This window comes from Monodelphis domestica, chromosome 8 (genome assembly GCF_027887165.1).
Source record: "Monodelphis domestica isolate mMonDom1 chromosome 8, mMonDom1.pri, whole genome shotgun sequence".
Classification (NCBI taxonomy): domain Eukaryota; kingdom Metazoa; phylum Chordata; class Mammalia; order Didelphimorphia; family Didelphidae; genus Monodelphis; species Monodelphis domestica.
The window spans coordinates 102102086-102127455 of NC_077234.1; the positions used below are offsets into that span (position 1 = coordinate 102102086).

General features: G+C 33.0%; 1 long non-coding RNA gene and 1 pseudogene across 1 annotated transcript; one reads left to right on the plus strand and one right to left on the minus strand.

Moving 5' to 3' along the window:
• Nucleotides 1-5094: 5094 nt before the first annotated feature.
• LOC130455834 (transcriptional enhancer factor TEF-3-like) lies at nt 5095-6075 on the plus strand (annotated as a pseudogene).
• A 5715-nt stretch (nt 6076-11790) lies between these two features.
• Nucleotides 11791-19981, minus strand: LOC103102176 (uncharacterized). Its single transcript, XR_471626.3, has 5 exons — nt 19438-19981; nt 19028-19065; nt 18372-18418; nt 15505-15583; nt 11791-11927 (listed from the first exon to the last, which is right to left on the minus strand). It is a non-coding gene; the product is annotated as an uncharacterized LOC103102176 (long non-coding RNA).
• Nucleotides 19982-25370: the final 5389 nt, after the last annotated feature.

The following is a 25370-nucleotide window of genomic DNA, read 5'->3' on the forward strand; positions in this document are numbered from 1 at the left end:
GAACTAGGAGATCATTATCCACACTAACTGCAATATTGTGGAAGGATCAAACGTGATAGACTTTGCTACTAATAGCAATACAATGATCTAGGACAATTCTGAGGATTTATGAAAAAGAATGCTATACACCTACAGAGAAAGGATTGTTGGAGTAGAAATGCAGATGAAAACATATGATTTATCATGTTTACTTGGGTATATGTTGTGGAATTTTGGTTTATAAGATTATTCTTACAAAAATGAATAATATGGAAATATAGTTTGTATGACATTGCATATAAAACCCAGATTTAATTGCTTGTCAGATCCAGACAATATGGAACAAGTGACTTTGAAAAAGTGTCAAAATTTGTTATTAATATAAAAAATAAATATAAATAAATAAATAAAATAAAATAGTTTTTAAAAAAGGACATGATGTTTACAAATAATACACATGAAATATAAAAATTCACCCAAGTTTAAAAAGTGATGGAAATAAAATACATTATGTTTCAAGTTCATTTTAAAAAGGGAACAACAATCATGACTATGGACAGGGCAACAATAAAAAATAGGCTTGATTAAAATAATAAACTAAGTAACTATGCCTTGCTTAAAGACATCATAGACAATTGTATAAAATTTAAAATTAAATCTTAACAGTAAAAATATTATATTTTAGGATATTTATTAAACAATCATTAGAAATCAAGGAATAAAGAGGATACAAAATAAAGACCACATGCCCATGGCTGATTAGTCATTTCAAAATACCCATGCTTAGCTTACCATTGCCACCATGCTCACTGCTTCATGCCAAAGAGAGACGAAGGACCCTCCCCATCCTCGCCTAATATCCTCTGTCTACAGGAAGTACATAACTACAGGAAGTCAGTGGCCTACCAGGAAATGTAGTTCTTTTATATAGGGTAATAGATTTTCAATTATACATCCCCCCTGATGATTAATTGGGGTGGGCTAGTCTCCCCAATTTGATTACTTAACACAATCAACTTTTAGGTTACAGTAATTTGGGGATAAAAGGGAAAAGAACAAAACCAGTGATTTCTAGGTGCATTGACAAAAAGCCAGTCAGGGGGCAGTAACCTTCGGCATCAGAGTATAAGTACAAAATAAATGCATTCAACTCCACACAGTTCAAATCACCACATCCCAAAGTTCACTCTGGATCTTCTGGTGTAGCATGTGGTCTGTGGAAGCATCTTCATGGTGCTTTCTCCAAAGAGTTCACTTTCTCAGTTTCTTAACCTAAAATTACTCTCAAAAAGAATTTAAACTTTGCAATTTAGAATAACAACAACAACAACAACAACATATTGTCCCCTGAAGAGGGTGTTGAAAAACACAGGGCTCACTTAGGAATGCATGGCTAAGTTATGAGGTAGATGAACCAATTGGCAAGAGAAATCAAAAACATTAAAAAAAACCCAAATAAAAGAGAAAAGAAAATTTCTGAATGAAATATAGACTATCAAAGTCTTATGTGTAAAAATTTTAAGTAAAGGAAAATAAACCTATAACAGGTCTTTGAATCAGGGCCCAATTAAAGTGATATATGTAATTATGCACTTACCCAATCAGTAGCCAGGACTACAGAAAGTTGCCACATTACGAAAGACAGAAAAGGAATTATATTTTTGTGTGATAGGGAAGTGTCATTCCCTGGTCTGATTTTACCTTCACTCTCAGGGATAGGGGGAGTGAGGATAATAGCCATATTTCAGTAATTATCTATGAGTATTTCCCAAAGAGTATGAATACACAGTGTCCTATGTCTTAACATGAGTCAAGCATCACAACCTTGAGTCTCCCACTAGTTTCAAGTCCTTTTGTATTGGCTTAGAAGCTCATCAATCCTACCTGGATTAGTTTGGTCTTTTTTGACCTTGTGCTCGATTGGCCTATGCAAGTAGCTTTGTACTTCTTTGGCACTGTGCAATGCCTCTTTTTGTTTTCCCTTCTCCTGGAATCAGACAGAATCATTAAGCAAAGTCCCATAAATTTTTTAAACAATCAGTGGCATCATTTTTATAGCCTAAAACTTTTTGGGTATTGACATTAGGGCAAATGTTATTTTAAACTTATTGCATAATCAAAAAAGTTAAAGAAAATCTTCACAATACTGGTGACATGTGCTTCAAATACAAAAAGGAAAGAAAAAAATTTAAAAAACTGAAATAACATATGGTACATGCAAGCAAAAACAATAATAAAGGTTTTTTAAAATAAAAAAAATATATAGCTTACAATCATTGACACACTGTGTCAGTTAAGGAAAGGTATAGTACAAGGGTTTCTCACCCAAAAATGAGATGCATTTCCTTTTCAAACTTGGCCATGATTCACTGTTTACAAAGTAACAGTTTTTATAAAGAACAATAGTATAACTTGTAATGCACATTCTAAAAAGTACCAAAATCCCCAAAGTTATAATAGCCCATTTAATGACAATAGCCAACAAACACACTATTATATTTTACATATATCTGCTGCATGACATTTAAAAAAATGCCTTAGAAGCTAATGGATATTTGTCACAAGTTTTTCAGATATAGTAATGTTTCAAACTTGGCTGAGATATTTTTAAAAATCTATTACTGCCATCATTACAAAAATGTGGCAGAGGAGTCTAGAAAAAACAAAATCTCTGTACTGTTGATGTCTGGTCTAAAAATATCACCAAGAATATAGAAATCATTCTGGTGGAAGGGTATAGTAAGCTGAGGAGATATAAATGAGAGATGCACCCTTTTGGGAGCCATCCAGGGGTACCATGTCCTGGGATCAACTTCCCAACTCCTTTGGTAAGAGACTATAATGTCCCATCCAGTCCCATTTTTAAAAATGCATGAGGGAGTATAATTGTATTTCACTTCAGCTACTAAAATGGGCCTTACTTTGTTACAAATAACTCAGAAGTAGGCAATATAATTAGTCTGAGTCACTGAAAACATTTTTTCAATCATGTCTAAAGACCCCTTAAAATCAATTTTAGATATTTAGCTCATTAAATTTTCCAAAGGTTGTTATACGATTGTCACCAGTTTTGATGAAGTCCATTGATCCTCTATGTGACAATTTACAAAGTCAAAATAGGAAAAAAAAACTGTTTATGGGCTTTTCCAATATTTTGTTCAGTAGTCATAGGGGAAAAGCAACAGAATAAATAGTAGTTAAAACACAGTAGATTAAATTGATTCAGTGTAACAAAATAGTAATGAATACATTAATATATGAATTTAAAACAACAAAATTAAATCTTAAATGAAACAATCAGCAAAATATAATAAGATACAGAGACTTTCATAACAAAATGGAGTATGAAAAAGCTTAAAATTTCACCTCCAGACTCTTTAAAATTCCTTTTTCTATCCATTCAGATTCCTGTTGTCAGCACTCTTGGATCTTCCATAGCAAGGGAGAACATGGGTTTTAGGAATCTCAAACTGGGCAGGCCCAAATGGCAAAGAGTTGCAGGGAGATGAATTTCTCCCCTGAATCTTGGGCAAGATAGGTAAAAGGATCAGTGTACTCATGAATGGTAGAAATTGTTTGAAATAGGCAACGTACTGCTCTTTCATAGAGTACGCCATGCTTGTAATCAACTTCCTGTTTGGAAGAGTAAAAACTTCTCCCCGTTCCCCCTGAGGTAAAACACTTGTTTTTCCAGAGGGAGTTTGAAGGCTAATTGTTGCCCAAGGAAAAATACACCCTGGTTTTTTTGTTGTTTTTTTTTTACCAACTGTCCTGGAGAGTGGGTCCAAGGAACCCTAGCTTCGACAGCAGCAATCAGCAGCCCAGCAGGATCAGCACCAGTGGTCAGGGAGGAGGAATTTAGACATTTAGGAGTGGACCTGGAGATTAGGAGGAGGATTGCTGAGGGCCGGGGGCTAGAGGAAGCAGTGTCAGCAATGCCAGAAGCAGCAGTGAGGAACAAGGAACAAGGAACACAAACACGGGCTCAAGCAGATGGGCAAGAGCCCTCAAACTGAAAACAGTTAGGGTCCTAGGGAGGGTGAACAGGCAAAAAATAGGGAAAGAAAAAGGCAGCAGCTCCAAAGAGAGTGGGTGGGGTGGGTGAGAAGTCTTGGCAGGAGAAATGTGACTTAAAAATTTATCTAGGCTATCTTAAAAAAATTGAGTTTTTCTAATCTCTTCTGGTTGCCAACTGTAAAATTTAAAACTAAATCTCAATAGTAAAAATATTATATTTTAGGAGGTTTATTAAATGATCATTAGAAATCAAGGAATAAAGAGGATACAAAACAAAGACCAGTGCCCATGGCTGATTAACCATTTCAAAATCCCTGTGCTTAGCACAACCACTATGTTTGCTGCATCATGCCAAAGAGAGAGGTGGGACCCTTCCTGTCCTCGCCTGATATCCTCTGTCTACAGGAAGTATGTAAGGACAAGAAGTCAGTGAGCTCCCAGGAAATGTAGTTCTTTTTTAGGGTAACAGATTTTCAATTATACACAATGTGTGCATATATTTATAATAATAATATATACATTTATATATACACTTAAAATATAGTATCTCAATATTTGATGAGAAAATAAAACTAATTACAGGTAAAAGTGACAGTTAATCTATTACTGACAGTTAATCTATTACTGACAGTTAATCTATTAATGTTTCCTTTTTAGTTCTAGATGAAGTTACACACACACACACACACACACACACACATATATCATTCCATTCTATTTTTGTCATACTGCTACCTTAAATAGTTTAAATCAAGTCTTAATTAATCAATGTCCACTAACTTCTTTCACAGAACTTGGGCACAGCACAGGACAAAAAGCTCTTGAATGATTATGATTTTGCACAAGAAATGTGTTCCTAGGGAATGAAGAAATTCGCCAACCTCATAAAGAGGTATAAAATATACAAGTTGTATTTACTAGATGTATATTCCTGAAATTGGGCCAATTATGGCATTTTAGAACATCTTTGAAGGAGCAAATGTAAGACTGAGTTATTTCAAAAAGCCCTCAGCTGAGTGATCTAGACTGTGCAGACTCCACATAGGAGGGGTGTCTTAATCTTCCTGTAGGATTCTTGTTCTCCACTGGAAGGAGATGATTGTTCTCTACATTAAGCTCTAGACAAGGAAAACTCAGACCAAGAAACAGGTATCTAGGCACATCCAGGTATTGGCGGGGGAGATCTAAGCCAAGTTAAAGGATAAAGCCCTGGAGAAATGGCTAACATGTTCTCTGCTCAGATATTCTCTACAACAAGCTTCCATAATGAAATGGGTTTTGCAGGGGGATGGGACTATCCCAGCTTTCTCAAGGTTTTGGCAAAGATCTTTGCCAGCTCAACCCAGAACTTTCTCATGATGGGAAACCCTGCTCTCCACAAACCCCTTCTGTTCAGGCTCCACTTCCACTGACAAAGTCTGAATCTCCTATGGATTCCCCCTGTGGCCATCAACCCCACCATGGCAGGGCTTGAGTATGGCCACCTTCTATCTGTGGATGTTGACATTCTCCACTTTTTTTTGGAGCAACAACAAGACCCAGACATGTATAATAACCACTTCTAAATTCAAATCAGGCCAGCTACAGTGACTCCTACCTTGAAGCAGTGGACATTCATCAGAGCTATAATGAGTCCCCGATGAGGTACGACTCAAAGACCTTTTGAATGAGCACCCTGGAATGCATTCTTTCTCCTCAAGTTCTGGGCTGACCTTAACACCAACATAGAGGATTAAGGAAGCTCTTTGTATGAGAGTCCTGAGCATCATCTGCTCCACCATAGTCTGCTTCTTTGGCAAACAATTATGGAGAAAGTAGAGACAGAGGATGCTCCTTGTGAGAATGGTCACTACTCCTGCCACATTCACTGGTCTCCTCTCTGAGACAATAGAATTAACTTTGTCCATAAGCTAAAGCACTAGCCAAAGAAACATATGATGGATTGCATCCTGCAGAACCTCACTGTCATGCCGGTGGTGAGCAGCAGAGACATCTGGGAAAACTTATTGTAGATTGTTTAATGTGTCTGCAAGGGGGCATGGAGCTCAAAATCCCATCTACTAGCTGCTGAAAGAATAAGAGCTTTGGGAATGAAAAACAGAAAGAACCAGGCTGTATGTACAGGGCAAGGAAGGAGATTTGGTTCATGCCTAAAGTTCAAAATCAAAAAGAGAACATTTTCCCTCTTCCCAAGAGCACACATAATCCTCTAACCTCGAATAAATTGAAGCTATTATGTACTTTCACAGGAAAAATAGTTAAAAAGCCCTCAGATAAGAGAAGTCCTAAGTAAAAGTTAGATTTTCCTCCTAATCTGTATCTAAATAATAATAAAATCTACTTTTCCTTTATCCAAGTGTTTTTAGTAAACAACTTTTTTTTTCTTACTCACAAATAGGCCTTTAGTTATAGTTAGGTTAACGATATAAAATTCATTATGTGGTCAGAGAATCTAAGCTCTGCCTATACATTAGGATTTTTTCTCAATAGAGGCTCAGATCAATTTTAACTGAACTTTCCCTCTAAACTCCTTAGAACTGCAAAGAAAAGAACCAGGTAAACTTTAGAGCCATAGATTTAAATGAGGTAATTATTTTAACAAGGTGTTCTATAATGAGTTGTTCCCTAATAGGTAAATTATCAAAGAATATGAACAGGCAATTTTCAAAAGAAGAAATATATGCTATCAACTGACGTATGAAAAATGTTCCAAATTACAAATAATTACTTCAAATTAAAATAACTTTGAGGTCCCATGAATTGCTTAGGAGACTGGAAAAATTGCAAAATATGAAACTTATAATTGTTGGAAGGGCAGTGAGAAAGCAGGCCCATTAAGGCAATGCTAGTGGAGCTGTGGATTGGACTAATCATTCTGAAAAGCAATTTGAAACTCCATACAAGTAAAGTGAAGTCACTAAACTTTGTATGTCTTTCAACCTAGTAATATCTCTATTAGGTTTTTATCTCAGAGATCAAGGAAGAGGAAAAAAATCTTTTAAAAATATATACATATATATTCATAGCACCTCTGAATTGTGGCAAATATATACCGTGGAATATTACTGCATTATTAAAAAATACAACAGTGGCAATTTCAAACAAATCTAGAAAAACCCATGAACTGACGTCAAAGAAACAGAACCCAGAGAATAACTGATAGTAAACCATTATAAAAATAAAAACTAACATTTAAGAACTCTGATCAAGGCAATAGAGGCAAGGAATGAAATATGCTTTCAACTTCTGACAGAGATGATGGATTCCAGGTTCAAGATGAGGCATGGTGGATGTGTGAAATTGTTTTGCTTGACTATGTATATTTGGAAAAAATGATTTTGGTTTTCTTTTGGAGGTGGAAGGAAGGGGGTAGTGATAAGCTTATGAAAAAGGGGAAAATGGCAATAAAAATGTCATTGAATCATTTTAATTTTTTTATTGAATGTAGAAAATTTTTGATAACTTTTTTTTTGCAATTCATATTCTTTACCTCTCAACTCTCAGCTCTTTCCCTTCTCTGAGATGGTAAATAATTTGATATAGATTATACCAGTGCTTTCATACAACACGTTTCCATATTCTTCATGTCTTCACTAAAGACATACAATAAAAAAACTCATGAAAGAAATAAACTGAAAGATTGTGTGCTTTGATCTGCAATCTGATAGACTCCAATAGTTCCTTCTTTGTCTATGGGAAGCATCTTTTTTTAAATCATGAGTGCCTTGGGGTTATCTTGGAACCATGTTTTGGTGATAATAGTTTAATTCTTTTACAGTTGATCAATATGCAATATTTCTATTATATACCCTGCTCTCCTGGTTCTGCTCACTTCATATTGCATCTTTTCATAGAAGCCTTTCCGGGTTTTTCTGCACTCATCTTGTTTGTCACTTTTTATGGCTCAATATTATTCTATTACAGCCATATACAACAACTTGTTCAGTCATTCCCCAATTGAGGACACACCTTCACTTTCTAACACTCTGCCACTACAAAATGAGCTACAATTTTTTTGGTACAATTACATATATTTCTTATATCTCTTATCTCTTTAGGATCAGATCACAGTTGTGGTAATACTGGATCAAAGGATATGCATGGTTTTATGGCTTTTTTGGATGTTGTTCCATATAACTTTCCAAAATGGTTGCATCAGTTCACAGGGTGATGTCTAATCACTAGTGATTTCAAGTATTTGTTCACACCTATGGATAGTTTTAATTTCTTCATCTGAGAACTGCCTATTTAGATCTTTTGACTATTTATCAGTTGGGGAATGTTTTATATTCTTGTAGATTTGCTCTATGTATTTAAAAGTGAGATCTCTGTCAGAGACATTTCCTATATTTCCCACCCTCCCCTCACATTTTTTAATTCCTTTCTAATCTTGGTTGCATTGATCTTCTTTGTACAAAACTTTTAAATTTAATGTAATTGAAAATATTCATTTTATTTCTCATAATATTCTCTTTGTCTTGTTTGGTCATAAGTTCTTCCCTGATTCACAAGTCTGACAGATAATCTTTTCCAAGTTCCCCTAATCTGTTTATGGTGTCAAACTTTATTTCTATATCAAGTATCCATTCTGACTTTATCTTTCTGGATAGTGTAAGATGTGGTCAATTCTTAATTTCTGTCATATTGTTTTCCAGTTTTCCCAGTAGTTTTTATCAAGTACTAAGTCCTGCCTCCAATAGCTTGCACCTTTGGGTTAATTGAACATTAGATTACTATGGTCATTAACTACTATATCTTGATTACCAAACCAATTCCACTTATCCACTACTGTATTTCATAGCCAGTAACATTTTGATGATTACTTCTTTATAGTATAGCTAGAGACCTGGTATGGCTAGGCCTGATTCATATTTTTAAAAATCCCTTCATATACTTGACCCTTTGTTCTTCCAAATAAATTTTTTAATTTTTTTTCTAGTTCTAGGAAATATTTTTTGAATAATTTGATTATGCAAGGAATAGGTTATTTAGGTAAGATTGTCATTCTTATTATACTGACTCAGCCTATCTGTGAGCAATTAATATTTTCCCAATTGTTGTTTAAGTCTAACTTTATGTGAAAAGTGTTTTGTATTCATGTTCATATAGTTCCTGTATTTTTTTTTTTTGGTGAGTATACTTCCATGTATTTTATATTGTCTACCGTTATTTTAACAGAATTTCCTTTTCTATCTCTTGCTGTTTAACTTTGTTGGTGGTAAATAGAAATGCTAAAAATTTATATGGGTTTCTTTTGTACCCTGAAGCTTTGCTAAGGCCGTTGTTTCTATATGGTTTTTGGTTGATTCTCTAGGGTTTTGTTGTTGTTTTTTTTAAGAAAACACCATAATATCTAAAAATAGTGATAGTTTTGTTTCCCCATTTCATATTCTAATTTATTCATTTTCTTTTTTTGCTCTAACTGCTATAGTTAGCATTTATAGTACAATATTAAATAGTAGTGGTAATAATGGACAACTTTACTTCATCCCTAATGGGCAGGGTTCTAGTTTATGCACTTTATTTAGTGGTTGTTAATAATTTTATCACTTTAAGGAAAGCTCCTTTTATTCTCATGTTTTCTAAGGTTTATATCAGAAATAGGTTTTGTATTTTGTCAAAGGCTTTTTCTGCATCTATTGAAATAATTATATGGTTTTTGTTGGTTTTATTACTCATATGGTCAGTTATTCTGATAGTTTTCCTAATATTGAACTCTTTCTGTATTTTTGGTATTAAACCCACCTGGGTGATATAATGCTATAATCTCCTTTCTATTTTTCTTTAACATTTTTGCTTTAATTCACATTAGGGAGATATAATTTTCTTTTTTAGCTCTTCCTGGTATAAGTTATCATTACCATATCTGGTTCATAAAAGGAATCTGAAGGAATTCTTCTTCCTGTATTTGTGTAAATAGTTTATATAGATTTGAAGTTCATTATTCATGGAAGGTTTGGTAGAATTCTTAATATTTATTATGGATAAAAAAGAGAAAACTATAAGGAATATAAAATGTCTTTTATCAAGTACTTGAAGGGTTGTCTCTTTAAAGATGTACTGGATTTGTTTAGCTTGGTCTCAGGGGACAGATCTACGAGCAATTGATGGAAGCTACAGATAGATAATTTTAGCACATAAGAAAATTCTTTCTAGAGATACCCTAAAATATAATAAATTGATATGAGTGGTAAGGTAATGTTTTCATCCTCCCTGGAAATTTTTATACAAAAACTAGATTACCATTAGTAAGGTGGAGAATGGACAATGTATTTGTTTGGATTTAATATGGTTTATACGGATTCTGATGTCCCTTTGGAAATTTTATGATTCCCCTTTTTAGCATTTTCTGTCATGGGAAAATCTCAATGCAATGTGATTAGCAAAGTAATCACATCTAATGCACAAGGACTTATTAATCTTGAAGTAGGTGGCCTCCCTCTGAGTTCTCTTCCAATTCTAAAATCTATCAGTTATATGCTGAGCCATGGTAGGCTATGGTTTACAACAGAGTTTATTTTTGAAATAAATGAAAATTAAAAATTAATTTGACATGCATTTAATTGAGTGCATGATTGCTATTATTTATTTAGTAATTATTTACTAATGATAACTTTTAACATAAATTAAAATAATATTTTCAAATAATCAAATCCAGTATTTTTAATGGTCAGGTAGAAGAAAAAAAGATTTTTTTGAAAGAAAAGGAGAGTTTTTAGACTTCCAGCTCCTGTTTGTAGTGGAGGAGAGGATGACAACTATAGCTTATTCTACTCCTTCCTCATTCAGATTTTTTTTTCTTTTTAAAAATGAACTTGCATTTTAAAAGAATATTTTTCTCACTTCTGTGGGAAAAATGAATAAAAACTCTTCTAAAAATGTAAAAGAGTGCTATCTTTATTAATTCTTTATTTCCATATACTTTAATTCATCACATATTTATTAACATTCTATGTTACATCTCCTTCCCCTAAGGAGCTGGCACTGTTTTAGACCCAAGCAAGACCTAACAAAAACACTAATCCAAAAACAGAGCATATTAAGTGAATGACAGAAGTAGAAGCAAATTTTCTTCTAACTTGAGTTTGAATGAACCAGAACCAGCAAAGGAAAGTGTGTTTTCATATGATTTCATTAGTGAAGACCTTATGGATTAAGTATTAGACTGACTTCAATGGATTCCTTTTTATTGTTAGGCAAATCTCTAATAATATATCAAAGCATTGGCAAATATGTAAGAAACATCTCTATGAAGAAAAGTTCTGTAAAACATGAAGTAAGAAACTGGAAATTAAAAAAATAAAATGAGATTGGATTCTTCCAATGAAAAGAAAAGTTTACAAATTTGACTAAAGTCAGTCTTCTCCTTCTCTGAAAGCAGAAGAGAATTGTGAATATAAGCAGAATATGATAGAACAATTGTCACATAACTATTTTTATCTTAAAATTTTGCCTCTGGGGTTTTCCCCCTCAGGGTTAGTTCATATTGTTTTATTAACTGGTTCACCCATCACAAGTCCATAGTTTGTGAGTATAATTCACTTCTGCTTTTGGCAATGTCCTAGCATCCTAGCAACTATAGTAATAATATACACAAATAAATCCCCATGGCCCTCACTATTATATAAAGAAGGCAGGTTTGATGTCACTGAAAAAATATGTATTGAGTTATGTTTCCACAGGCCACATGTAGATTATGCCATTTGTTTACTGTTCTATTCTATCATGAATATATATATATATATATATATATATATATATAAAATATAAAATAAATAAATATGTGAACCATGATAATTTGAACTGAAAAACCACCTTGAAATAAAGCATTCTCAACCAAATGCAATGACATGTATTTATTGAAAAAATAATTGTCATATCCTATATTTTTAGGGTCTTCACTTTGATTTGAATTTCATCAAGAGGAGTTTCTAAAGGAAAAAAAATTCTTTCATTAATGCAAACATTTTCAGTCTTTTCTAAGTTAAAAAATAATTATAAAAATAGCTGTAAAAACAATAAAGAGAAGTAGGTTGGCATATCAGATACAAGACCTAATTTGGGGTCAGGAAGATCTGAATTCAAATCTGTCCCAGATAAATTCAAGCTGAGTGATTATGGGCAAATGGCTTAAAGTGCAAAGGCTTTTTCTCCAACGCTATAACTGATAAGCAAGTTGGAAGCAAAGGAAATTTTCACATCCAAGTAATTTTAAGGTAGATTTAAAAAATTTTTTTGCTTGGTCCTACTAGCTCTATGTTGGGACCATATCATTGAAATCACGAGTCCTTGCTCCCTAAAGTAAACAAATGGAGATTAGAAAACTATTACCAAATTATCAGTGTGACAACAGACTATTATTTTTCTGATAAAATTTTTCACATTTCATATTTACTCCTATATAATGAGTATAGATTTAGAATTTAGTGAATAAGTAAGTATTCAGCAGATAGAACTATTTATATAGATATAATTTCCCATTTCTGGCCTCATTTGATTTCTAATCTGTATACACATTGAGGTGGTGCTCAGAACGAGCATAACAGAGTTGAAAAGAAACTCATATAGAAGTAACTAAAATGCCAGGAAATTTTTAGTGAGTGAATAGATCCATCTGTCTTTCAGATTTTACATATTCTATCCTAGCATTTTCACGGACTGCTTTTATCATTCAAAAATTATTGAGGTACGAAAAGTGAGGGGAATCCCAGCTTGCTTACTCTGATGTTTATGTACATTTCTATACATTTTATTTCTCTGTTTTTGCTGAATAGGAGAGATTTTTCTGCACCTAGTTTCTTACATAAAACTTCTTTCCTGATGGTTCAGTTACCACAAAGAGCTTATAACAGAAACAGAAAACACACATATTTTTCATTTATCTTCTTAGAATTCTGTCTCCTTCAAGAACCAAGATCTACACTGTACATGAAACCTTTCCTGAAATCTCATGTTACAATTGTCCTATTCACACCCTCCATCACTTAGGTTCATTTTTATACACACACACATATGTACATTTTATTTGTACCAATTCAAACATGGCTTGTTAATGTCACTTGTGGAAGTCTGTTTAGTTAAATATATTGTCAAATTTTCTTCAAACTTGCTTTTACCCTTAATTATCCATCTCTGTTTTCTGAAACAATACTCCTAGTCTCTATCATATTTCTTTATGAAATTTTACAAGTAATTTTCCATTCTAACATGGTATTGCCTTTGTCAACTATCTTTACATATCTGTCAATAAAGATGGAGGTTTGCTGACAAAATTGACTTCTGGAATCTTGGGTTATGTTGTTGTGGCATTTAAATTAAATTATTAAAATTATCAGAATAAAATTATCATCAACTTTGATATAATTTCTGCCTACCAATTCCGACTGTTTAATATATTCCATTTTAATTGTTTAAGTTGTTCAGTGTTGTTTCAATTATACAAATTGTTATCATCATCATTATTTTTATTATTGCTTTTTTTTCTTTACTAATTCTGACCTTAGCTCTCATGAATCAGTGGTCTGACTGAAAATGACTAAATGAATCAGGCAAAATGCTAACAATTATAGCAAGTCTTTTGTCTGTTAAATTTACTTATTTTTTATGACATAATTCCATGCTAACCATGCATGACACCTATCATTTCTTTTCTCAAACATTTTGTCACAAAGAATGATACTTCTATATAATCTATTAAGCTTTGACATCTTTCATTTCTTTCTGAATCATGTTTTCCCAGTTATCCCTGCCATTTCTTTTCCAAACTTACACTGAAGTCATAATGTTTCATAATGTATGGTGATTTGAGTTGGAAGGTCATACCAATAACCTCATATAATTTTTCCATCATTTCATTCTCAGGAATCAGTGTTGGTGTAAAATTTCAAGTCTTTTTTATGGTATTCTCTTTACAAAGAATTATCATTAATACCTCAATACATGGTCATCTAACGTCCCATGAAATAATGTTTCTTACTGCCTTTGGGGTTATGATAAAGCCCAGATCACTAATTCTTTTTTAACTTGCCTCTTTGAGAAACAGCCAAGTCTTCTTTTCATTATCGCAAACTTTCTTATTTCCTCTGGTTTTACAGGAAGCTTAACAAGATTGACATTATTCAGTTCCTCTATTAGTATGTCCACTCACTGGTCATTCATTGGACAAGGAAGTTACTTTTTGAATAATAATAGTAAAAATAAATCTTATCATCTTCCTAAAAATGTGTTATTTTTAGCATCTCTCTATTCCCCTTTCTTACCATTCTTTCACTATTATATGAAGTAGCATAATGCAAAAGAGAGAATTAATCTCTATTTTTTATTTTCTTTGTTTCTATATGTTATTCATTCTCAAAAAAAAAAACAAAACAAAAAAAACCTGGTCCATTCCTGGAGCCATTTCTCAATCTTCTAGTATTGAAGAAATATCTGCTAGAGCTCATATACTTCCAATAAGTATTCAGGAACATTTCACAATGGGATGAGGCAAAAAAAAATAAGTTCTTTGTAGACACAGTAATCAATATGTAAAGAGGAAAAAGGGGGAAAAATCTATTCTCTAGGTGCTTATAATTCACAATCTAACTCAAAACTAACCTCCCAGGCTTAATTCTTATTATTGCTTTCCATGTGCTATACTTTAGGCAGCTAGCCTATTTGATATTCCCCAAATAGTTCCTATTTTTATTTCCTTCAAATTTTGCTCATGGAATTCCTTCTACATGGAAAAGCTTCCCCTACCATTCAATTTAACAAATAAACATTTATTTTGTGCATTATGTAAGACAGGTAAGCAACAGAAATATAAATATTAAAATGGTATATTCTCAAGGAACTTAAAAATTAAAAGGAAGCAACAATTTCACAAACAAATATAATATGGAGTAGAATGTGGAATGATAAATAGAGAGATATAAAGTCTAGAAACATTTTAGGAGTTTCTAATCACATTTTTTTTAAGAAAGGAAGGAATTCTTCCACAAAGGAGCTAAATCTTAGAAGAAAAAAAATCCCAAAAATTCTAAATGAAGAAGTTATATATTTCTGCATGATAGGAGAGTATAGGAATTTGTCTCCTCCAATCTATCTTCCCCTAGTGGGCATTGTAAAGTTGAATCCCTTACACTATGAATATACCAAGTTTCAAGTCCATACTGTTACAACTATAATTCATGAGCCCCCAAAAATATAATTATTGTTCAACAGTCAGCAAGAGGACAGACAAACTTAGTAGAACAATGGCATGTGGTGGACTTGCACTATTTTTTCTACCAAACTTAGGGCATTTTTTCCTAGAAATGCTCATGATATTAATCAGAAGAGTGAGCATGTATTGAGATCATATGTGAGAACCCCCCCACACTTAGAGAATATATCTAGATGGATAATTTGCACCTTGGCCTTTCAAGGCTCCTATTGTCTACTCAACCTTGATACTACTATTTATTGTTTATACTACCACTTCCAGGCTATAATTTCCATTGCTATCACCTTCACTCAGTTTCTCACCTTACTCTCCACTGTCTCCTGCTTGGGCCTTAGTTAATATCTTTCTAACTGTCAATAATTGACAACTCTTTGGATATTGCTGTTGAAGAAGAGTGAAAGATCAATGACAAGTCTAAGGTATCAGGATTAGAATACGCAGAAGGTAGTGGTATCATCCAATAAAATCAACTAAAAAAGGGAAGTGGAGGAGATGAATACATTTCCTATTTTTTCAAGTACTAGTGAAACATTGCACATTTTCTTCTAACTGTTTACAGAGTAGGCAATACTATTCTTTGAAGACCCCAATGGGGTGGCATAGCACACTGTCCCACTGCTTTAATGCATATATAATTTGATAATAAATATATGCACCTAAAGTCTAGGGCACAAAACACTGCATTTTTTTCTAAGATCCTGTTGCTAACCTTACCCAAACACATAAAGGATTTGTTCATCTTATCTTGACATTGAACATTATGTATTTCTGAACCAGAGTAGTCCATACTGTGCTTTCATTTTCAAATTATTTAGACCTGAGACAGTCTTATCTTATTCTTATTTTGTTGAGACCTGCAATTTGATTTATGAAAGTATATAAAGTGGGCAGACATCTCCCAATGTGGATTAGCAACTGCTTTGCACATGTGTGAGGTGGAAGAACTACCTTGCACACTGAGATGTTAAAAGATTTGTCCAGGCATTATGTCTTAGTAGTAGGAATTAAATCTTTGTCTATGTCCCCATACTGACTCTTTTCTTATTCTTTACTTGACACATTTATAAATGTTTCAGGATACAGATATTGTGACTTGTTAGTATACCTCATTTACTCCTGAGGCCTAATGAGCAATTGGTAAGAAGAGAATAAAGATCATTTTGTTTTTCATATATCCATAGCTAAAGGCAGTATACTAACTAGTGAATTACACAAGTCCTAATAAAATAATTTGTCTGACTTTAATTAATGTTTGATATTTTCATTGAAATCCCCACAGGACCAGAGAGATGATAATCCAATAGTGTGTATTTGTTTTTAATAAATTATGTTATAAAAGAATATGGTAGAAGGGTAATGTAATTTAACCACCCATCTGCATTTCCAACAGTAATTAAGTATGCTGAAAGGAAATGAGTTTTTGCAAATTCCATGAGACTTCTAAGCTGAGAGAACATAATACAGACACACAGAAAAATATGGATTATTTTGTTGTCATTGTAGTGATTGCACTTAACTGTTGTCTTTTACTTGTAATAAATCCATAAATATCTCTCATTTCCCCATTGAGATTTAGTTCTTTTATAGCAAAGAGTTACATATTTATTTGTATATTATACTTTGTATAGTATAGTATTTTATAAATAGAAAGTGCTTAATTAGCATTTGCTGAAATAATTAAAATGTATTTTGTAGCATAAAGTTATAGTTTTCTATGAGTACCTAAGAATAAAATAGAAAAATATCTAACTTGGAGGATTCCTATTACTAAATTTTATCAAAATGGGCATGAAGGGATTAGGAGAAATGGGAAATGTTCTTCATCAAATGATGACTGATTAAGCTAAGGTTGCCAATCCAACTGTTTATATTCCAAAAGTCTTTAATACAACATAACATTAATGGTGAAATCCAAGATATAAATATTTAACTAGAATAACTAAAGCTTATACCTACAAAAATTATAAGAGTATAAAATGAAACCAATATCTAGAGTAGGAATCACTACAGAAAGCACAACTTCTCCCAGAGATAGCTTGACTACCTTGTTCTCCAAATTCCCCCACAAACAATAAAAAAAAAAAATCAGAGAATCACCATCCAAAAGCAGCAGAAATAGATAAAAGTCAAGAACAAAGCAGAGAAGGCAAGGACAACTTTGGAAGAAGATCTCTTATCCTTCTCCCCACTGCCTTTCCTGTTTAAGGCGTGAAGAGTAAATGACCCAGAGCAAACTACAAGGAACCAACAAGCAGCACATCCTGGGGGAATGGTGGGTTGCCTATCTTTGTTAGCATGACATGGGAGACTGGAGTGCGAGTGGGCCTGGACTATAGAAATGGGAAAAACTACTTAGGTCCCAGGAAACACACACACACAGAACCTGAAACCTGAGACATAATTCCCAACAACCTGGCAACAGAGTCTAACTAGCCAACAATTAAAGAAAAATGTTAAATGAGTACAAACTAAAAAAGACTTTTTGGAAGCGTTTTTAAAAGACTTCAAAAACCAAATGAGAGAGATTGAAGAAAAAAATAGAAAACAAACAAAAAAAAAGGAATGTAAGAAAATCAGAAAAGATTTTTATCATATCTCTAAATGCTTATATCAATAAAATAGGAAAAAAGAACAAATTAATAATCCAAAAAATAAAAGGCAACACCAATAAAATTATATATAAAAACAACCATTGAATTAATAAATAAAACTAGGAGGTTTTTTTTGAAAAAAATTTAAAATTTAATTTAATATATTTATATATATATATATATAAATATATATTTAATAATAATATAAAAATTTAATATAAATAAAAGAAATGGAAATGAAATAATTAACATTAAAGATTAAAATGTTGAATAGTCCATCAATGAAGATAAAATTAAAGCAATTATTAGAAGTTATTTTGTTCCATTATATGCCAACAGATTTAACAATATAAGTGAAATGGAAGAATATCTACAAAAATTATAAACTGTTTAGACTATTGGAAGAGGAAATAGAATATCTAAATAAACCTATTTTAGAAAAAAATAATTGAAGGAGCCATAAACGACTTTAAAAAAGCAAAAAAGGACTACAACCAGGTGTATATATGAGAATTCTAACAAACATTTTAAAATCAACTAATTCTAATATTAAATAATTGAAATAATAGATAACAAACCTTTAAACATTACCATATACCTTTCATGCAATAAATGATATTAATACCTAAAACAGGAAAAGCAAAAACAAAGAGAAAATTATAGAGCAATTTCATTAGTGAGCGTGGATGTGAATATCCTAAATAAAATTAAAGATAGGAGGCTACAATAATATATAACAAAGATAACATTTTGACCATACAGGATTTATAACAGAAATGCAGGTATGGCTTAATTTAAGGAAAACTATCAATATGACTATATTAATAACAAAAGTCACAAAAACCGTATGATTTTAACAACAGATGCAGAAAACATCTTAGATAAATACAATACTGATTCCTTTTAAAAACACTAGAAAAGTGTAATTATAAATGACTTTTTTCTTAAAATGATAAGAAGTATCTCTTAAAACCGACAAGTATTATTTGTAAAGGGAATAAGCTAGAAGTCTTAACAATAAGATTATCACCACTATAATTTAATACAATATTAGAAATGCGAGCAATAGCAATGAGAAGATAAACAAATCGAAGAAATCAGAATGGACAAAAAGGTAATAAAACAATCTCTTTTTGCAGAAAATATGATGATATATGGGGAAAATCTTCAACTAAAATGTTAGCTGATAATATCAATAATTTTAGCAAAATAGCATAATATAAAATAAACCCACCTAAATCATCAGCTTATTTGTATGTCACTAACAAAGTCCTACAAGAAGAGACAGAGGTACTTCATTTAAAATAACTACAGACAATAAAATACATTGAATAAATATTAATGGTTCATGGGTGGGAAGATCCACTATAATTAAAATCACAGTTCTACCTAATCTACTTATGAAACACCATCCAAATTAAATTAAAAAAAATAACTGAGTTAGAAAAAAATTAACAAAATTTATTTGGAAGAACAAAAAAATCAAGGATATCAAATGAATTAATGGAAAAATAAAGTGTAAAGGAAGGCCTAGTAATACCAGATCTAAAATTGTATTATGAACTTGTAGTGGCAAAACGATGGAGTGATGGTGGAATTTGTCTGATCTCCCTCTCTAAACCACTTTAAAACAAAGTCTCTTACCGAATTTTGGAGCAGTGAAGCACCCCTGCCCAGAAGAATTTGGAGAAGCAGCTAGAGAAGTCACCTGGAGTGGGAGGTATGCTCATTCATGAGCAAACTGCCTGAGAAAGGGCAGAGGAGCACCACAGCAGGGAAGCCTCCACAGCAAAGAAGCCTCAACCCCCCAAAAGCCAGCAGGAGACTGGGCAGAGTGGTTAGCATGGAGGTCTCCACTGAACAATGGCCTATTGGGAGGGCCCTGGCCCCAGTGCAGGCCACCAGAAAGGCCCAGCAGGGAAACCTACGAATGAAGCCTCACTTCCAGGGCAAGGCTACAACCAAAGCCTCAAATGTGCAAGCTACCAGCAAGGCTCACCCCCCAGGCCAAGCCTTCAGGAAGGTTTCACTTCCAGGGCAAGTCATGGGGAGGCCCCACCCCCAGGAGGGCGGAGACTCAACTAGCAACAGAGACTTAACCCTGTACATCTACCAGCAAGACCCCACCCCCAGGCCAAGCCTTCAGGAAGGTTTCACTTCCAGGGCAAGCCATGGGGAGCCCCACCCCCAGTAGGGCGGAGATTCAACTAGTAACCAAAACTTAACCCTGCACAGTTATTAGCAAGGCCCCACCCCCAGGAAAAGTGAGTAGGGAGGCTTCACCACTGAGCAAATCGGCAGGAAGGACTCCCAACTAGTACAATATAGTAGAGAGGCCCACAACTGTGCAATCAAACAGCAATAGTGCTAGCATGATGGGAAGCCCCCCACCCACCAGTTCAAGCCAGAAACTAGAACCTGAGGCTCCTATAAACTAGAATCAAAATCCTGAGCCCCACAAGAAGAGGCTTGAGAATAACCTCTCCAGCCCAGGAACACAGCCCAACTTAAATATACAGAGAAAATTTACATAATAAACTGAAAAAAAAATGAGCAAAACAAACAAAAAGAGACCAAATATAGGAAGTGGTCCGGAAAAGGGAGGCTCAAAACTAAAAAGAGAACAATGTTTCATTTGAGAGATCTTCCTCAAAATGACTAATATAGAAAAATGTTTTACATGATTACACGTAAAGTCTGTATCAGAGTGTTTACTGTCTCAGAGAGGATGGAGGATGGAGGGGAATAGGAGGGTCACAAGAAAGAAGAGAATTTGGGATTCAAAATTTAAAAATAAATGAAAGTTTAAAATAGTTTTTATGTGTAATAGAGGAAAAATAAAAAGACATTAAAAATAAAACAATTGTAAAGCAATAATTATCAAAACTATCTGCTACTGGCTAAGAAATAGAAAAGCAGATCAGTGGAATAAAACAGACATAATCAAGTAATAAAAGATTCTAGCAGCCTTGTATTTGACAAAAGTATAGATCCAAGTTTTTAAGATAAGAACTCATTATTTGGCAAAAAATGATGGGACAATTGGAAAGTAGTTTGGCAGAAACTACATATAGACCAATATCATACACCATTCACTAGAATAAAGTTAAAATGGATACATGACCCAGCTCTAAAGTTATCATAAGCAAACTGGAAGAATAGGGAACATATTACCTATCAGATTAATGGATAGGAGAGGAATTTATGAGTAAATAAGAGATAGAGAGCACTGTGAAATGTAAATGAATTATTCTGATTACATTAAATTAAGCAAGTTTCTGTACAAATAAAGCTACTCTAACCAGGATTAGAAGGAAAGCAGAAAGACTTGGGGAAAAATATTCATATTTTCCCAGAGGCTTCATATCTAAAATATAAAGATAATTTGGTCAACTTCTAAGAATAAAAACCATATCCAATTGATAAATGGGTCAAAGATATTAATGGTTTTTGCATGAAGAAATCAAAGCCATAGGAATATGGAAAATGCTTTAAATCAATATTAGAGAAATGAAAATTATAAAAATTCTGAGATATCATCTCACACATATCAGATTACCTAAAATGATAAAAGGTCAAAAAGACAAATGTTAGACAGAATGTGGAAACATGGAGATATTGATACACTGAATCTCAACCAATTTAGAAAGCAATTTGGAATTATGCCCAGAGCATTATAAAACTGTGTATACCCTTAGCTAGCAATTCCATTGCTGAGTCTATTTTCCAAAGAGATGAAGGGAAAAGGAAAGGAACCCATATTTTCTAAGATATTTATACCTCTCTTAGTTGTGGGAAAGAACTGGAAATCAAGATAATGTCCACCAATTGGAGAATGAGTGAACAAATTGTGGTACACGGTTGTGATGGAATATTACTGCACCGTAAGAAATAGTGAGCAGGTTAACTAAAAACAACTAACTTGGAAAGACCCACATGAAGTAATAAAGGGTGGAATGAGTAGAACCAAAAAAAAAACATTATTTACAGCTGTAGAATAAATATTTGAAGAATAACTTGTGAATGTGCTCTTCCAGAGAATGAAATGAAAAAATAGAAATACAAAAGGCAAAAAAAAAAAAGAAAGAAAGAAAGAAAGAAAGAAAAGAAAGCATGGTTTCTACTTGATGCCTTTTAGAGGTAGGGATTTCAGTAACCCTTTCCCAACTCTTTGCATTATGCTGTTCCATTAGGGAGCAGATCTAATTAGTAAGTAGTTTTTGTTTTCTTAGAAAGAACTGAAATCTGTTCTATTTCGTGCTCCTAGTTAGGTATTCTAGGATCAAAAGAAATATTTAGTATCCTGAATAGCATGTGATTTAAAGGAAGATTCTGAAAGTTTGTCTTTTTCCTACATGAATACTATAGTGATTCTCTCCTATTTGTTAGCATTCTCTCTCAAATTATCTTATATTTCTTTATGATTGTATCATCAATCATATATCTTAAATGCCATGTGAGGAAGTTTATTCAATCAATCAATAACAATCAATCTAAATGATTGTGCTCCATATACTTGAAGTCATTAATTCTGTTCCCACCAACTCTTCTGTTCCTTTGACTAAACAGTTTTGAATACTTTGGCTGCTCCTCATCTGTGTGGTGTGGTGGGAAGGGCATCAGATTTGGAACCAGGAGCGAATTGGATTTTTAATCCCAACTCTTAAACTCACTAGCTATGTGACCACAGACAAGGCATTTAACCTGAAATTCAATATGCCTTTATGATAAATAGGGATTTAATGACTTAAAATTGCATTTATTGGTATATTTGTTAAATTACTACTTATTATTTATTTGTGTTCTAGCTTTAAAAATATTTCATTTTTTCATCCTAACAATTCTGGTAGGAAGGTCTTTAGGCTGATTAGATTAGAATTCAGATCTTCCTGACTTCATGTTCATGGCTTTACATCCTACACCACCTAGCTGTCCCAGATAATAAAAACAAAAACAACAGCAACAGCAGCAGCAAGTAGAAGATAATTTCATATATCATATGGTTTGAAGAAGCTTATTTCCCCAATCTCATTCTTCTGAGTATACATTAGTTTGTCAATGCTTTTCCTAAAGGATAATTCTCCTATCTTGACACTACACTATCTGATCAGAATAGAGTATAGTAGAAATGTGTCCTCCCTCATGGAAATGGTACTTTCATTAATAAAGTTACATACTTCACAATTTGTCTAGATGTCACATTAGCTTGCTGAATCAGACTGAGTATGAAGTTAATTAAAACTTCCTATATTTTACATGTGAATTGTTGACCTTAAACTCCTTTCCTGCCACATCCCAGCCCCAACTTTATGCAGTTTCTACTTTTAAGTTAAATCATAATATTATTTGTCTGTTTTCAGCCAACTCACCATTTTAGTCTAAATGTTTTATTCCAAATATGGAATATTTTGAATGGAATGGAATGGAATCATGACCTTTTTGAGACCCTGAATCTATCATCCAGTTATTAGATTTCCTTACTAGGATCATATTATACCTAAGTTTAATAAATAGTTATGAAACTTCTAAAGGGTAAAAAGTCATTGAAAGAGACTAATTGTGCTGCACTAAAGACTTCCTTATAGGTTATAGTTGCTCCGTTCATCTCCACTCTTGCTACAAATAATTCTGAGCTCACACCCATACAGTGAATAAGAGTAACCTACAGTAAATCAACCATACAACAAATAATACTCACCAGCTTCTTCCCCAAACTAACAGTCAGTGCAGGGTCAAGGCCTCATACTTTTTCACCTGACTTTTTCCTGGTTACTTTTTCCAATTTAGCAAATTCTTGAGAATACAAACCAAAGAAAACATTTTTAATTGCAATTATGTGTTGGGAATGTGCTAAGCACTAGGCATACAAAAACAAAATGAAACTGTTCAAGTAGATAAAGGACATATTAAAGAATATAAAGGATTTATTATATATTAAGGATAACTTTATATGCTATGGGGTGAGTGGTAGAGAAGACAGAGCTGGCACGCATAGAAGGAAATAAATGGTATCTTAAAGGAGAGAACACTTGAATGTGATGGGAAGTAGAGGGTTGAGAAAAGCTTCATAAAGGTAAGAAAGTATTAAGTTTCCTCTCTTACCATCTAGAATTTTCTTCTAAAAAAATAGCTGATGTTTGTGTATTTTGGCTGTGATCATTCTCAAAATGCAATAGATATCTTCAAGCCAAAAAAGAGGGTTATTCCAAAAGAGAGTAATTATGAAGATTATGAAGTGATAAAATGTATGTGCTTTGCAAACTATGAACTGCTAAGCAGTTCAATGATTAAATTAAGATTTACCAAAATTTAGAAAGGGGGAAAAATCACCTCTGTACTTATATGTCTATGTGTATATATATATACATAATATATGTGTGCATATATATATATATGCACACATATATTGAATGTGCACATCTGTGTGTATATGTATATATATATATATATATATACATATACACACAGATGTGCACATTCAATTTCTTACTTATGCCCATGGAGAGATATAATTTTGGTATGTATATTTATATACACATACACACATATATGTTTGCCATAATTATATCAATACCATAATTATATCTCCCCATGGACATGAGTAAGGAATTCTGGGAGGGAGACATGGTTTGTGTAAATATTTCAGTAAAGATGTCAGTTTGTATTTTACCTTAACCACTCCTACTGACAGCATGTATTTTTATGCACATTCCCAATGTTGAGATGTGCCTTTTCATAGATATAAAATGAAATTCATTAGGTTTTTATTTTACAAAATACAGTCTTTCTGTGCCAACCTTTCAAGTAGCATGCCAACGCAAGTGTATCTACTACTGCTATATTTACTGTAATTGAATTTCTCTGGAATAGCAAGCTGTTAGGGCTATTAAGTGTCCCAATCAGAAACTCCCCATATGTCTCAATTAAAAGGTGGCAGCTACACAGAATGGATGAACATGTATGCCTTTAAGCAATATGAATCTCAAACCTTCTGTCATCAGCTACATAATTTCCATGATCAATTTATTCTAGAATTAATTTTAAAATATTTTTCCTGTTATAATTTCTGTGATTAATTGGTCTTGTAATGGGTTGGTCAAACTGATATCAATATCAGAGAATCCATTTGAGTTAGAGAACTCTTTTTCCTTTTTTCCCCCTTTCCTTTTTCCTGTGTTCTTCCTTGTATTTAGATTGGGTTATTTTTTTTTTTTCGACTACTGTTGGAATGTAATTTGATGGCAATTAAGGTCCATGCCAATGTCTTTCAAATAAGTATTTGCTCTAAGTTATAAATAGATATTATTTAAGAACACCTTTATTTCTTCTTAAGAACTAACTGATCAATTTATATATCAAAAATACTTTGCTCTGGTTTAAAATAACTTGTTTTATTTGTTTTCTGAGGTTAAATGTATGTGTGTGTTTTGTCTTTTGTGAAAAAAAAAGGGGGGGGAGTGATATAATGAAGAAAAAAACTGGCCTCAAAGCCAGGACAGATTCCAATTCAAATCTCACTTTTTTCCCCCATACTGGCTTCATTGTTTTGAGTAAGACACTTAACCCTTTAGTGCTCT